This window comes from Mercurialis annua, linkage group LG4, assembly GCF_937616625.2.
Source record: "Mercurialis annua linkage group LG4, ddMerAnnu1.2, whole genome shotgun sequence".
NCBI lineage: Eukaryota > Viridiplantae > Streptophyta > Magnoliopsida > Malpighiales > Euphorbiaceae > Mercurialis > Mercurialis annua.
In genome coordinates this window covers 7,987,985-8,001,866 of record NC_065573.1, presented here as the reverse complement: position 1 = coordinate 8,001,866, position 13,882 = coordinate 7,987,985, and the positions used below count along the sequence as shown (strand labels likewise).

At 32.5% G+C, this 13,882-nt stretch overlaps 2 long non-coding RNA genes across 2 annotated transcripts; both read left to right on the top strand.

The window, feature by feature from the left end:
• The first annotated feature begins 1,795 nt into the window (after positions 1–1,795).
• Positions 1,796–5,659, top strand: LOC130015374 (uncharacterized). Its single transcript, XR_008790527.1, has 3 exons — positions 1,796–2,064; positions 3,848–3,947; positions 5,442–5,659. It is a non-coding gene; the product is annotated as an uncharacterized LOC130015374 (long non-coding RNA).
• Positions 5,660–8,838: 3,179 nt separating this feature from the next.
• On the top strand, positions 8,839–12,702 carry LOC130015377 (uncharacterized). Its single transcript, XR_008790535.1, has 3 exons — positions 8,839–9,106; positions 10,890–10,989; positions 12,485–12,702. It is a non-coding gene; the product is annotated as an uncharacterized LOC130015377 (long non-coding RNA).
• Positions 12,703–13,882: the final 1,180 nt, after the last annotated feature.

The window sequence follows — 13,882 nt, the reverse complement described above, 5'->3', positions numbered from 1 at the left end:
ACAATTGTAGACTTTTGGCTTAAATATTTAAAAAGGTGAAATGATTAGTTTTATTTCGTAACGTTTGTAAAGGTTTTTGCTTAAATCGCTAAAAATGTGAACGTTAGAATTTGTTTCGTAACGTTTGTAAACGTTTGTCTTAAATCGCTAAAAAGGTGAAACATTTGGATTTGTTTCGTATCGTTTCTAAACGTTTTGCTTAAATCACTAAAAAGGTGAAATGTTTGGATTTTTTTCCTAATGTTTGTAAACGTTTGTCTTAAATTGCTAAAACGGTGAAACGATTAAAGTTGTTTCATAACGTTTCTAAACGTTTGGCTTAAATTGCAATAAAGGTGAAATGCTTGAATTTGTTTCGTTACGTTTATAATCATTTGGCTTAAATTGCTAACTTGGAATTATATTTGCAACGTTTGTAAATGTTTGGCTTAAATTGCTAAAAAGGTGAAACATTTGGATTTGTTTTATAACCTTTGTAAACGTTTGGCTTAAATCGCTAAAAAGGTGAAATGTTTGGATTTGTTTCGTAACGTTTGTAAACGTTTGGCATAAATCGCTAAAAAGGTGAAACTTTTGGATTTGTTTCGTAATGTTTGTAAACGTTTGGCTTCAATCGCTAAAAAGGTGAAACGTTTTAATTTTTTTCGTAACGTTTATAAACGTTTGGCATATATCTCTACAAAGGGGAAACGTTTGGATTTGTTTTGTAACGTTTGTAAATGTTTGGCTTAAATCGCTAAAACGTTACGAAACAAACCCAAACATTTCACCATTTTGGCGATTTAAGCAAAACGTTTACAAATGTTACGAAACAAATCCAAATGTTTCACCTTTTTAGCGATTTAAGGCAAACGTTTACAAACTTTATGAAACAAAACAGGACGTTTCACCTTTTTAGCGAATTAAGCCAAACGCTTACAAACGTTACGAAACAAAACAGGACGTTTCACCTTTTTAGAGATTTAAGCCAAACGTTTACAAACGTTTCGAAACAAATCCAAACGCTTCACCTTTTTAGCAATTTAATCCAAACTTTTATAAACGTTGCAAATAAATCCAAACATTTCACATTTTTAGCGATTTAAGCCAAACATTTACAAACGTTACGAAACAAATCCAAACGTTTCACCTTCTTAGCGATTTAAGGCAAACATTTACAAACGTTATGTAATAACCCGGAATTTTGAATTATTAAATTAAGATATATGTCGTAATTTGGACGATCGGGATTATAAGAAGGGATATTTAAATTCAAAATGGAGAATTTAAATACGTAGGGAAGCCCATAAAAATATTGGAATCATAAGAAATTATTTTGAAATTTTTTGGATAAGTATAATAATATGACAATTTTGGAATGACGAATTTCCAAAATTCATATCTTCCTATTCCGACATCAGAATTCGATGATCTATATGTCAAATCGAAGCTATCGACGTCCTCTTCGATTTTATGAATTTTATTTCATAAAATTTGAATGAAAAACAGTGCAGAAATTTAAAGAACAATGCAGCTCAAATCGAACCGCTGGGTTCGTCAGGATTTAAGTAATCAGGACTAAGGAAACGTATTATTTAAGTTCAAATTGAGAATTTAAATAATCGAGGAAGCTTATTAATATATTTGGAGTCCAAGGAATAAATTTGAGAATTTTTGGACGAAAAAGTATATTTTAGCCGGACTGCAATTGGACTGCAGAATTAATAAAGAAAATTCATTATAAAATAAAATAGACATCCCGAGATGATAATTTGGAGGTTAATATTCATGAAATACTATTCGGAAATTAATGAGAAAGTTTAATTTCGAATATTGCAAAAGTTACTTTTATTTACGAAATTGCCACAAGGGCAAACTTGTAATTTTGCCTAGACTAATAAATATCCTAAGTCTTCTTCCCCACTTCATTTCCAGCAAATTTCTTTTACCTCCATTGTTGAATGCTCTCAACTCACCATTTACCCTTAGCTATATTATTCATTTGTTATTTCTCAATAATTCCTTAACGAAAAACGTTGGAAATCACCCGCTAATTACTAATCTACAATTGCATGTAGGATCAAGGTATAATCGCTAGCTCAAAACTTTGTGTTTATTTTCTGATGTTTAATAAGCTTATATTATGTGTTTTAGTTGTTGAAATTTGTGGTTTAATTGTGTTTAATTCGGTTTTTGTGTATAGTTTTGATATATTCGGTTTGAATTAATTTTTATATATGGGAAATTAAATTAATTTTAATTTATGGGCTGATGTTAAATACTATTTTTATATATGTTTAAAAATGTGATATTCATGGATTAAAAGTGTTAAAAATAGTGGGTAATTAGTTTAAAGAGATGGGTTTCGGTTTTGAATTAATTTTTCCGTGAAATTAAATTATTATTTTTAATTTCTGGGCTGATCTACTTCATGAGGTTAAAATATGCTTTAAAGTGTGATTTTTGTGGATTAAAAATGTTAAACATTTCGGGTATTAATTTAATGGTTTGGAGTTCGATTTTTAATAGTTTTAAAGGCTTAAAAATCGCTTAAAAATGATAAATAAATGGATTTTAAATTTCTGGAAATAAATTGGTTTATGTTTGAGTTAGATGTTGGGTTGATGGTGAATAAATGTTTAATGGTGAATTTTTAACGGTTTGTTAATCGGGTTTAATTTTTATAATAGTTTAATCGGTAAAAAAAAATGTTTAAAAAGGGTATTTTTGTCATTTTAATTTCTGGACAGAAATTATTCATGAAAAATGTATGAAATATATATGTTGATTATTTTTGGAATTTAATTGATTTAGTTGAGGTGTTTTGACGGATTAATAATCGGTTTTGATTATTAATTGTTTATACGGTTTTAAATTGTTAAAATTGTTAAAATTATGAAAAATAATTTATTTTAATTTTGGGGCTGCTGTTTTAGTATGATAATTAAAATAAATATGTTTTGGTTAATTTGATTGGATTATCCATAATTGATGAATACTTAAGAAATTAAAAGTTTCGATTTTAATCTAAATTGTGTTGCATGTCTATGAATTAAATGTGAGATCATAAAATTGAGTTGATGAGTAAGCTTAGACTATTTAAAGGATTGATTGATGTTATTTTCAATTGATTTGGACTTGATTGTCAAAATTTAAAGTTTTAGGTTTAAAATGTATTTTTAAAAAAAATAAAATAAAGGACCAATCAGTATTTTAACCATATTTCCAGATTATTGATGTGTATAATCTGATGTGAAATGATTTTGAGAATTTTAAAGAATCTTGATGATTTTTGAAAGAATTGGATATGTTTGCCGAAAACTAGAGTTTTTGAGTTAAATCGTATTTTTCCAAAGTTGAAAGGCTACATGGTATGTTAGCCAAAGTTTCCAGATTATATTTGTTAATAATCTGAGGTAAAATGATTTTGGATATTTTAAGTAATTTTGTCGATATTAAAATCAATTGAATTACGAAAGGACCTAAATGGTCAATTTTGAAAAGTTTGAGGGTATTTTGGTATTTTAACCAAAAGTGGAATTTAAGATAATACGGGGATGTTTTAATAAATTTAAATAATTAACCTTGAAGTGGAAAGTATTATTGATATAAGGAAATATATTTTATATAATAAAGTATATTTATGAAAAATGAAATATTTAAATGAATATTTCTGAATAATGGTTTTATGTGTAAAAAGAGATAAGTAAAGGAAAAATTACATGAATAAAATAAGTTATGAACTTATTAAATAAGAAATTATTTGGGGATTAGAATTAATTAATTAAATTAAATTAATATTGTATAGAGTTAATTCTAGAGTTAGGATTTTATTAATTAAGAGAATTAATATTTTGATCCTAACTAGATTCGACAAGTTGTCGAGCTATCGAGTCGGAGGACCAAGGGAATTAACGGAGTTGTTTAAAGGAGCATTGACGGAGTAATACCGTAGTTAAACGGTTTCTGTGAGTACATGTTTTTACATTTCGGTATTCGTAAAGTTTCATATTTTAGTATACTATGTGATATGTGCGTTGCTGTGTTAAATGTTTACATGCCTTGTATGGATATATGTTTTATGTATATACTATATGTATATATTATTTTGATATACAAAGGCACACACATAATTTTAATAATTATTATGCATTTGCTTATGCTTGAATGTGTGTTACATCGGTTGGCTGTGCTATCGATGTCAGTTTATGTGTGTGTGTTACATCGGTTGGCTGTGCTATCGATGTCAGGATTGTGTGTGTGTGTTACATCGGTTGGCTGTGCTATCGATGTCAGGAATGTGTGTGTGTGTTACATCGGTTGGCTGTGCTATCGATGTCAGTTTATGTGTGTGTGTGTTACATCGGTTGGCTGTGCTATCGATGTCAGGATTGTGTGTGTGTGTTACATCGGTTGGTTGTGCTATCGATGTCAGGATTGTGTGTTACATCGGTTGGCTGTGCTATCGATGTCAGGATTGTGTGTGTGTGTTACATCGGTTGGCTGTGCTATCGATGTCAGGAATGTGTGTGTGTGTTACATCGGTTGGCTGTGCTATCGATGTCAGTTTATGTGTGTGTGTGTTACATCGGTTGGCTGTGCTATCGATGTCAGGATTGTGTGTGTGTGTTACATCGGTTGGCTGTGCTATCGATGTCAGGATTGTGTGTTACATCGGTTGGCTGTGCTATCGATGTCAGGATTGTGTGTGTGTGTTACATCGGTTGGCTGTGCTATCGATGTCAGGATTGTGTGTGTGTGTTACATCGGTTGGCTGTGCTATCGATGTCAGGATTGTGTGTGTGTTACATCGGTTGGCTGTGCTATCGATGTCAGGATTGTGTGTTACATCGGTTGGCTGTGCTATCGATGTCAGGTGAATATGGTTGATCGGTTGGCTGTGCTATCGGTCCCATAATATTTTGTGTGTGTGTGTGTGTATTAGATCGGTTGCTGTGCTATCGGTCTCAGGTGAATATGGTTGATCGGTTGGCTGTGCTATCGGTCCCATAATATTGTGTGTGTGTGTGTGTATTAGATCGGTTGGCTGTGCTATCGGTCTCAGGTGAATAAGGTTGATCGGTTGGCTGTGCTATCGGTCCCTTAAGATTTATGTATGTTGTGGATATGGTTGATCGGTTGGCTGTGCTATCGGTCCCATAAGATTATGCATGTATGATGTGTTGATAAGTTTCGCCATCAATGTAGATGGACGAATTTAAGAAATGTGGTTTAATTTAAAGGTCAACGTATATGGTTGACATTCTTTGATATTGAAGTCTTGATTGAAATATGTTATGTGTGAGCTCAGGCTTCAATTGTTTTAAAGATGTTTTCAAAGGATTTCGAAAATACATAAAGTTATTTTAAATATAAAACGGTTTTTAACTTTATGAAATATTTATTTGTAACGGCATGAACTCACCAGTATATCTGACCCACGTTGTGGAATTATTTTTCAGGAAAGCTGGTCCGATTTTGATGAAGGCTTCCGAACGTTTATTTCTCGGAAGTCTACTTTGATAAAACACTGTAAAGAAGGTTTTAAGTTCTAGTTGTCCGCAGTAGACTAGTATAGTCTTATTGTATTTAAATGTTTTAAAGCACATTTAAAACTCTGATGTTTTATCTCATCAGTTATTTAATAAATGTGTCATACGTCTCTTTTAAAAGCGAAAAATTTATAGTGTTTTTCAGGCTTGCTACGGGTTTCGGAGCAACCACTCCCATTCCCTAGCGCCGGTCTCGACTCGAGATTTCGGGTCGTGACAAAGGTGGTATCAGAGCAGTTGGTCCAGTTACCTCTGCTAATATGGGAATTGAGTGCAGTTGGTCAGAGATACCACTGCTAGTCTGTGTAGATGTTGTGTTACCTAGGAGCAATATACAATGTCACTAGGCTAAGTTAGGAATTACTGCGGATTATAGGATTTCCAGTCATGTCTTTTAAACGTTTTCATCGGTTTTTCAAATGTTTTTCAAAACGTCCTGTCCTATGTGTGGTGTCAGGATATGTGTTAGATATGTGTGTTAGCACAATATATGTTTGTGGTTACTCGAGTAAGCATTACGCTTTCGAGTATATAGTCTGCGAGGAGTTGTATACTCTCGAGACTCATATTATCTATGAAATGTGTGTTTATTATGAGTATGATTGATTAATTGATGTGGTATGTTTATAGCGTAATCACTGAAAGGAGTGATATGCTTTCGAATGTGATAAAGTCTGTGTAGAGAGATATACTCACGAGACTTGCGTTATGTGCTTTAGCCGAGAATTTCTAAATGAGTTGATTATCATTAGGATATGGCTTATATGTATGATATATGTTGACATGTGTGTTGAGAATTGTTTACTTGAATGATTATATGTTTTGAGTATTGTTTAGTCTACGTAGAGTAGTATACTCTCGAGACTTATGGAATGTGTTATGATTGAGTAAATCATGAATGAATTGGGTTTTTTTTTGAACCTAATTTTTATGTATTGGTGATGGCTATGATTTGATTATGTGCATGTTATGTGATTGATTGTTATGTGCATGCAATGGAATAGTGTGTATGAAACGTATAGAACACGTGAAATATAGCCATATATGACATAGACGAATGAAAATTTTATTAGAGCTTAATTCGTAAAGTAAGAATGAGACGCGACTACGTATACGATAAAGACTTTGAGAACATGATACGTATATCATGTTGTTAAGAACGCGTTTAGATTTCTTTGTGCTTTAGAATGGCTGAGCAAAGAAATATGCGAGTGCGTGCAAGCGCACGGCGATTAAACGAGACTTTAGGAAAAGCCTTAGATAATGAACGTGTACCAGTTCAACCGGCGGATAGAGGCCGTGGACAAGGTAGAGGTCGAGAAGGACCTGTAACATATCAAGCTGGGAATGTGCAAGCACCAGGAATGCCGCAACAACCCAATGTTGATATACATCAGTTAGTAACAGAAGTTACGGATTGGTGGAGTTGTGCGTTAATAATAGGACAGTAGATGCAACACCAGCATGAGAAGAGAGAAATTTTGATAGAGATCTGGTGTTAGCATACGTAAAACTGAACCCAAAGGATTTTGATGGATCAAGTGATGCGTTAGACTTTTTGGAAGAAGTCGAGCAAAATGCTCATAGACTTCAAGCTAACGAAAGACAGACAATGTTGTTAATGGAGATGTCGATGAAAGGTCCAGCCAAGGATTGGTTTCGACAAGTAATTGGACCAATGATGGGTCGTATAACATGGGCAGAGTTTGTGACCAGATATAAGGATTTCTTCTTACCGTTTGCGGTAATCGAAGGTAACCGGGACAAACTGTTATCGTTAACTCGAGGTAACAGATCTGTTCAGGAATATGTTACCGAGTTTAATCGATTGAGCAGATTTGCTCCAGACTTGATGACAGATCGAGTCGGAGTAAACCCCATGTTTGTGAAGGGATTATGACCTCAGTTTATAGGACTGTTGAGTCAGAGAGACAGGAGTTTTGTGCAAGTTGTCGACGGTGTAAGACAACTGGAAAGCGCATTAATCCAATTTGGTAAAATTCCTAACCCCTCACAACTGAACGAAGTCAGAGATGAATGTTTTGGCTATGGAAACCAAACTTCAAGGCAAATAAGAGAAGAGAAGATAAAAATCTTTTGGAATAAGTGATTTCGCAGAGCCCTATGTCTATAGAAACTTACGATGGCGCCATTTTTATAAAAACAAATGTGTTTAATGAAAAAGGAATGTTTTATAAACACATGATTGTGCCCGAAGACGATTTATGCCGGCATTGCATTGGCACGAATAGAATTGCATCACTACATTCATATTATGTTCACTATTAGGACATGCATCATGTACATTATGTATGTTGAAAAAAAAAGAGTAATGTCATTGCAACTCTTGGTGATGAGAGAAGTCATCACACCGGTGCACAATTATGGCATGATTTTATAAGTGGAAAAACAAAGTGATTTTAAATAGATAAGTTTCTAACGTAAGTACGCTGAGACATTGGCTCTGTAATGTAAAGAAAGGAATAGGACAAGGAAAATATACCTTGTAAGGCCTAAATAAGGAGATATATTTATAGAGTAATGAACAATATGGTATGAAATATTCTGAGACTTAAATGGAAAAGTCTCCAAAGAAGTATTGATGATGTAGGAAAGAAAATGTTGGAGTGTAAGTGATATTATAATTCGAGGACGAATTATTTTAAGGAGGGGAGAATGTAATAACCCGGAATTTTGAATTATTAAATTAAGATATATGTCGTACTTTGGACGATCGGAATTATAAGAAGGGATATTTAAATTCAAAATGGAGAATTTAAATACGTAGGGAAGCCCATAAAAATATTGGAATCATAAGAAATTATTTTGAATTTTTTTGGATAAGTATAATAATATGACAATTTTGGAATGACGAATTTCCAAAATTCATATCTTCCTATTCCGACATCAGAATTCGATGATCTATATGTCAAATCGAAGCTATCGACGTCCTCTTCAATTTTATGAATTTTATTTCATAAAATTTGAATGAAAAACAGTGCAGAAATTTAAAGAACAATGCAGCTCAAATCGAACCGCTGGGTTCGTCAGGATTTAAGTAATCAGGACTAAGGAAACGTATTATTTAAGTTCAAATTGAGAATTTAAATAATCGAGGAAGCTTATTAATATATTTGGAGTCCAAGGAATAAATTTGAGAATTTTTGGACGAAAAAGTATATTTTAGCCGGACTGCAATTGGACTGCAGAATTAATAAAGAAAATTCATTATAAAATAAAATAGACATCCCGAGATGATAATTTGGAGGTTAATATTCATGAAATACTATTCGGAAATTAATGAGAAAGTTTAATTTCGAATATTGCAAAAGTTACTTTTATTTACGAAATTGCCACAAGGGCAAACTTGTAATTTTGCCTAGACTAATAAATATCCTAAGTCTTCTTCCCCACTTCATTTCCAGCAAATTTCTTTTACCTCCATTGTTGAATGCTCTCAACTCACCATTTACCCTTAGCTATATTATTCATTTGTTATTTCTCAATAATTCCTTAACGAAAAACGTTGGAAATCACCCGCTAATTACTAATCTACAATTGCATGTAGGATCAAGGTATAATCGCTAGCTCAAAACTTTGTGTTTATTTTCTGATGTTTAATAAGCTTATATTATGTGTTTTAGTTGTTGAAATTTGTGGTTTAATTGTGTTTAATTCGGTTTTTGTGTATAGTTTTGATATATTCGGTTTGAATTAATTTTTATATATGGGAAATTAAATTAATTTTAATTTATGGGCTGATGTTAAATACTATTTTTATATATGTTTAAAAATGTGATATTCATGGATTAAAAGTGTTAAAAATAGTGGGTAATTAGTTTAAAGAGATGGGTTTCGGTTTTGAATTAATTTTTCCGTGAAATTAAATTATTATTTTTAATTTCTGGGCTGATCTACTTCATGAGGTTAAAATATGCTTTAAAGTGTGATTTTTGTGGATTAAAAATGTTAAACATTTCGGGTATTAATTTAATGGTTTGGAGTTCGATTTTTAATAGTTTTAAAGGCTTAAAAATCGCTTAAAAATGATAAATAAATGGATTTTAAATTTCTGGAAATAAATTGGTTTATGTTTGAGTTAGATGTTGGGTTGATGGTGAATAAATGTTTAATGGTGAATTTTTAACGGTTTGTTAATCGGGTTTAATTTTTATAATAGTTTAATCGGTAAAAAAAAATGTTTAAAAAGGGTATTTTTGTCATTTTAATTTCTGGACAGAAATTATTCATGAAAAATGTATGAAATATATATGTTGATTATTTTTGGAATTTAATTGATTTAGTTGAGGTGTTTTGACGGATTAATAATCGGTTTTGATTATTAATTGTTTATACGGTTTTAAATTGTTAAAATTGTTAAAATTATGAAAAATAATTTATTTTAATTTTGGGGCTGCTGTTTTAGTATGATAATTAAAATAAATATGTTTTGGTTAATTTGATTGGATTATCCATAATTGATGAATACTTAAGAAATTAAAAGTTTCGATTTTAATCTAAATTGTGTTGCATGTCTATGAATTAAATGTGAGATCATAAAATTGAGTTGATGAGTAAGCTTAGACTATTTAAAGGATTGATTGATGTTATTTTCAATTGATTTGGACTTGATTGTCAAAATTTAAAGTTTTAGGTTTAAAATGTATTTTTAAAAAAAATAAAATAAAGGACCAATCAGTATTTTAACCATATTTCCAGATTATTGATGTGTATAATCTGATGTGAAATGATTTTGAGAATTTTAAAGAATCTTGATGATTTTTGAAAGAATTGGATATGTTTGCCGAAAACTAGAGTTTTTGAGTTAAATCGTATTTTTCCAAAGTTGAAAGGCTACATGGTATGTTAGCCAAAGTTTCCAGATTATATTTGTTAATAATCTGAGGTAAAATGATTTTGGATATTTTAAGTAATTTTGTCGATATTAAAATCAATTGAATTACGAAAGGACCTAAATGGTCAATTTTGAAAAGTTTGAGGGTATTTTGGTATTTTAACCAAAAGTGGAATTTAAGATAATACGGGGATGTTTTAATAAATTTAAATAATTAACCTTGAAGTGGAAAGTATTATTGATATAAGGAAATATATTTTATATAATAAAGTATATTTATGAAAAATGAAATATTTAAATGAATATTTCTGAATAATGGTTTTATGTGTAAAAAGAGATAAGTAAAGGAAAAATTACATGAATAAAATAAGTTATGAACTTATTAAATAAGAAATTATTTGGGGATTAGAATTAATTAATTAAATTAAATTAATATTGTATAGAGTTAATTCTAGAGTTAGGATTTTATTAATTAAGAGAATTAATATTTTGATCCTAACTAGATTCGACAAGTTGTCGAGCTATCGAGTCGGAGGACCAAGGGAATTAACGGAGTTGTTTAAAGGAGCATTGACGGAGTAATACCGTAGTTAAACGGTTTCTGTGAGTACATGTTTTTACATTTCGGTATTCGTAAAGTTTCATATTTTAGTATACTATGTGATATGTGCGTTGCGGTGTTAAATGTTTACATGCCTTGTATGGATATATGTTTTATGTATATACTATATGTATATATTATTTTGATATACAAAGGCACACACATAATTTTAATAATTATTATGCATTTGCTTATGCTTGAATGTGTGTTACATCGGTTGGCTGTGCTATCGATGTCAGTTTATGTGTGTGTGTTACATCGGTTGGCTGTGCTATCGATGTCAGGATTGTGTGTGTGTGTTACATCGGTTGGCTGTGCTATCGATGTCAGGAATGTGTGTGTGTGTTACATCGGTTGGCTGTGCTATCGATGTCAGTTTATGTGTGTGTGTGTTACATCGGTTGGCTGTGCTATCGATGTCAGGATTGTGTGTGTGTGTTACATCGGTTGGCTGTGCTATCGATATCAGGATTGTGTGTTACATCGGTTGGCTGTGCTATCGATGTCAGGATTGTGTGTGTGTGTTACATCGGTTGGCTGTGCTATCGATGTCAGGAATGTGTGTGTGTGTTACATCGGTTGGCTGTGCTATCGATGTCAGTTTATGTGTGTGTGTGTTACATCGGTTGGCTGTGCTATCGATGTCAGGATTGTGTGTGTGTGTTACATCGGTTGGCTGTGCTATCGATGTCAGGATTGTGTGTTACATCGGTTGGCTGTGCTATCGATGTCAGGATTGTGTGTGTGTGTTACATCGGTTGGCTGTGCTATCGATGTCAGGATTGTGTGTGTGTGTTACATCGGTTGGCTGTGCTATCGATGTCAGGATTGTGTGTGTGTTACATCGGTTGGCTGTGCTATCGATGTCAGGATTGTGTGTTACATCGGTTGGCTGTGCTATCGATGTCAGGTGAATATGGTTGATCGGTTGGCTGTGCTATCGGTCCCATAATATTTTGTGTGTGTGTGTGTGTATTAGATCGGTTGGCTGTGCTATCGGTCTCAGGTGAATATGGTTGATCGGTTGGCTGTGCTATCGGCCCCATAATATTGTGTGTGTGTGTGTGTATTAGATCGGTTGGCTGTGCTATCGGTCTCAGGTGAATAAGGTTGATCGGTTGGCTGTGCTATCGGTCCCTTAAGATTTATGTATGTTGTGGATATGGTTGATCGGTTGGCTGTGCTATCGGTCCCATAAGATTATGCATGTATGATGTGTTGATAAGTTTCGCCATCAATGTAGATGGACGAATTTAAGAAATGTGGTTTAATTTAAAGGTCAACGTATATGGTTGACATTCTTTGATATTGAAGTCTTGATTGAAATATGTTATGTGTGAGCTCAGGCTTCAATTGTTTTAAAGATGTTTTCAAAGGATTTCGAAAATACATAAAGTTATTTTAAATATAAAACGGTTTTTAACTTTATGAAATATTTATTTGTAACGGCATGAACTCACCAGTATATCTGACCCACGTTGTGGAATTATTTTTCAGGAAAGCTGGTCCGATTTTGATGAAGGCTTCCGAACGTTTATTTCTCGGAAGTCTACTTTGATAAAAGACTGTAAAGAAGGTTTTAAGTTCTAGTTGTCCGCAGTAGACTAGTATAGTCTTATTGTATTTAAATGTTTTAAAGCACATTTAAAACTTTGATGTTTTATCTCATCAGTTATTTAATAAATGTGTCATACGTCTCTTTTAAAAGCGAAAAATTTATAGTGTTTTTCAGGCTTGCTACGGGTTTCGGAGCAACCACTCCCATTCCCTAGCGCCGGTCTCGACTCGAGATTTCGGGTCGTGACACGTTATGAAACAAATCCAAACGTTACGAAACAAAACCAAACGATTACAAACGATACGAAACAAATCCAAGCGTTTCACCTTTTTAGCAATTTAAGTCAAACGTTTACAAACGTTACGAATCAAATCCAATAGTTTCACCTTTTTAACAATTTAAACAAAACGTTTACAAACGATACTAAATAAAACCAAACGGATCACCTTTTTAACGATTTAAGAAAAACGTTTACAAACGTTACGAAACAAATCCAAACGTTTCCCCGTTTTAGCGATTTAAGCCAAACGTTTAGAACGTTACGAAACAAATCCAAACATTTCACATTTTTAGCGATTTAAGCCGCGTTTACAAACGTTACGAAACAAATCCAAACGTTTCCCATAAACTAAACTAAGTGTTTCACCTTTTTAGTAATTTAAGCCACATGTTTACAAACGTTATGAAACAAATCCAAACGTTTCACCTTTTTAGCGATTTAAGCCAAACATTTACAAATGGTAAGAAACAAATCCAAACGTTTCCCCTTATTAACGATTTAAGCCAAACGTTTACAAACGCTACGAAACAAATCCAAACGTTTCGCCTTTTTACCAACTTAAGCCAAACGTTTACAAACGTTACGAAACAAATCAAAACGTTTCACCTTTTTAGATTTAAGCCAACCATTTGCATACGTTACGAAACAAATCCAAATGTTTCACCTCTTTAGCGAATTAAGCCAAATGTTAACAAATGTTATGAAACAAATCCAAACGTTTAACCTTTTTAGCGATTTAAGCCAAACGTTTACAAACGTTAAGAAACAAATCCAAACGTTTAAACGTTACGAAACATATTCAAACGTTTCACATTTTTAGCGATTTAATCCAAACGTTTACAAACGTTACGAAACAAATCCAAGAGTTTCACCTTTTTAGCAATTTAAGCCTAATGTTTACAAACATTACAAAACAAATCCAACCGTTTCACATTTTTAGCAATATAAGCCAAACGATTACAAACGTTACGAAACAAATCCAAGCGTTTCACCTTTTTAGCAATTTAAGCCAAACGTTTACAAACGTTGCGAAACAAATCCAACCGTTTCACCTTTT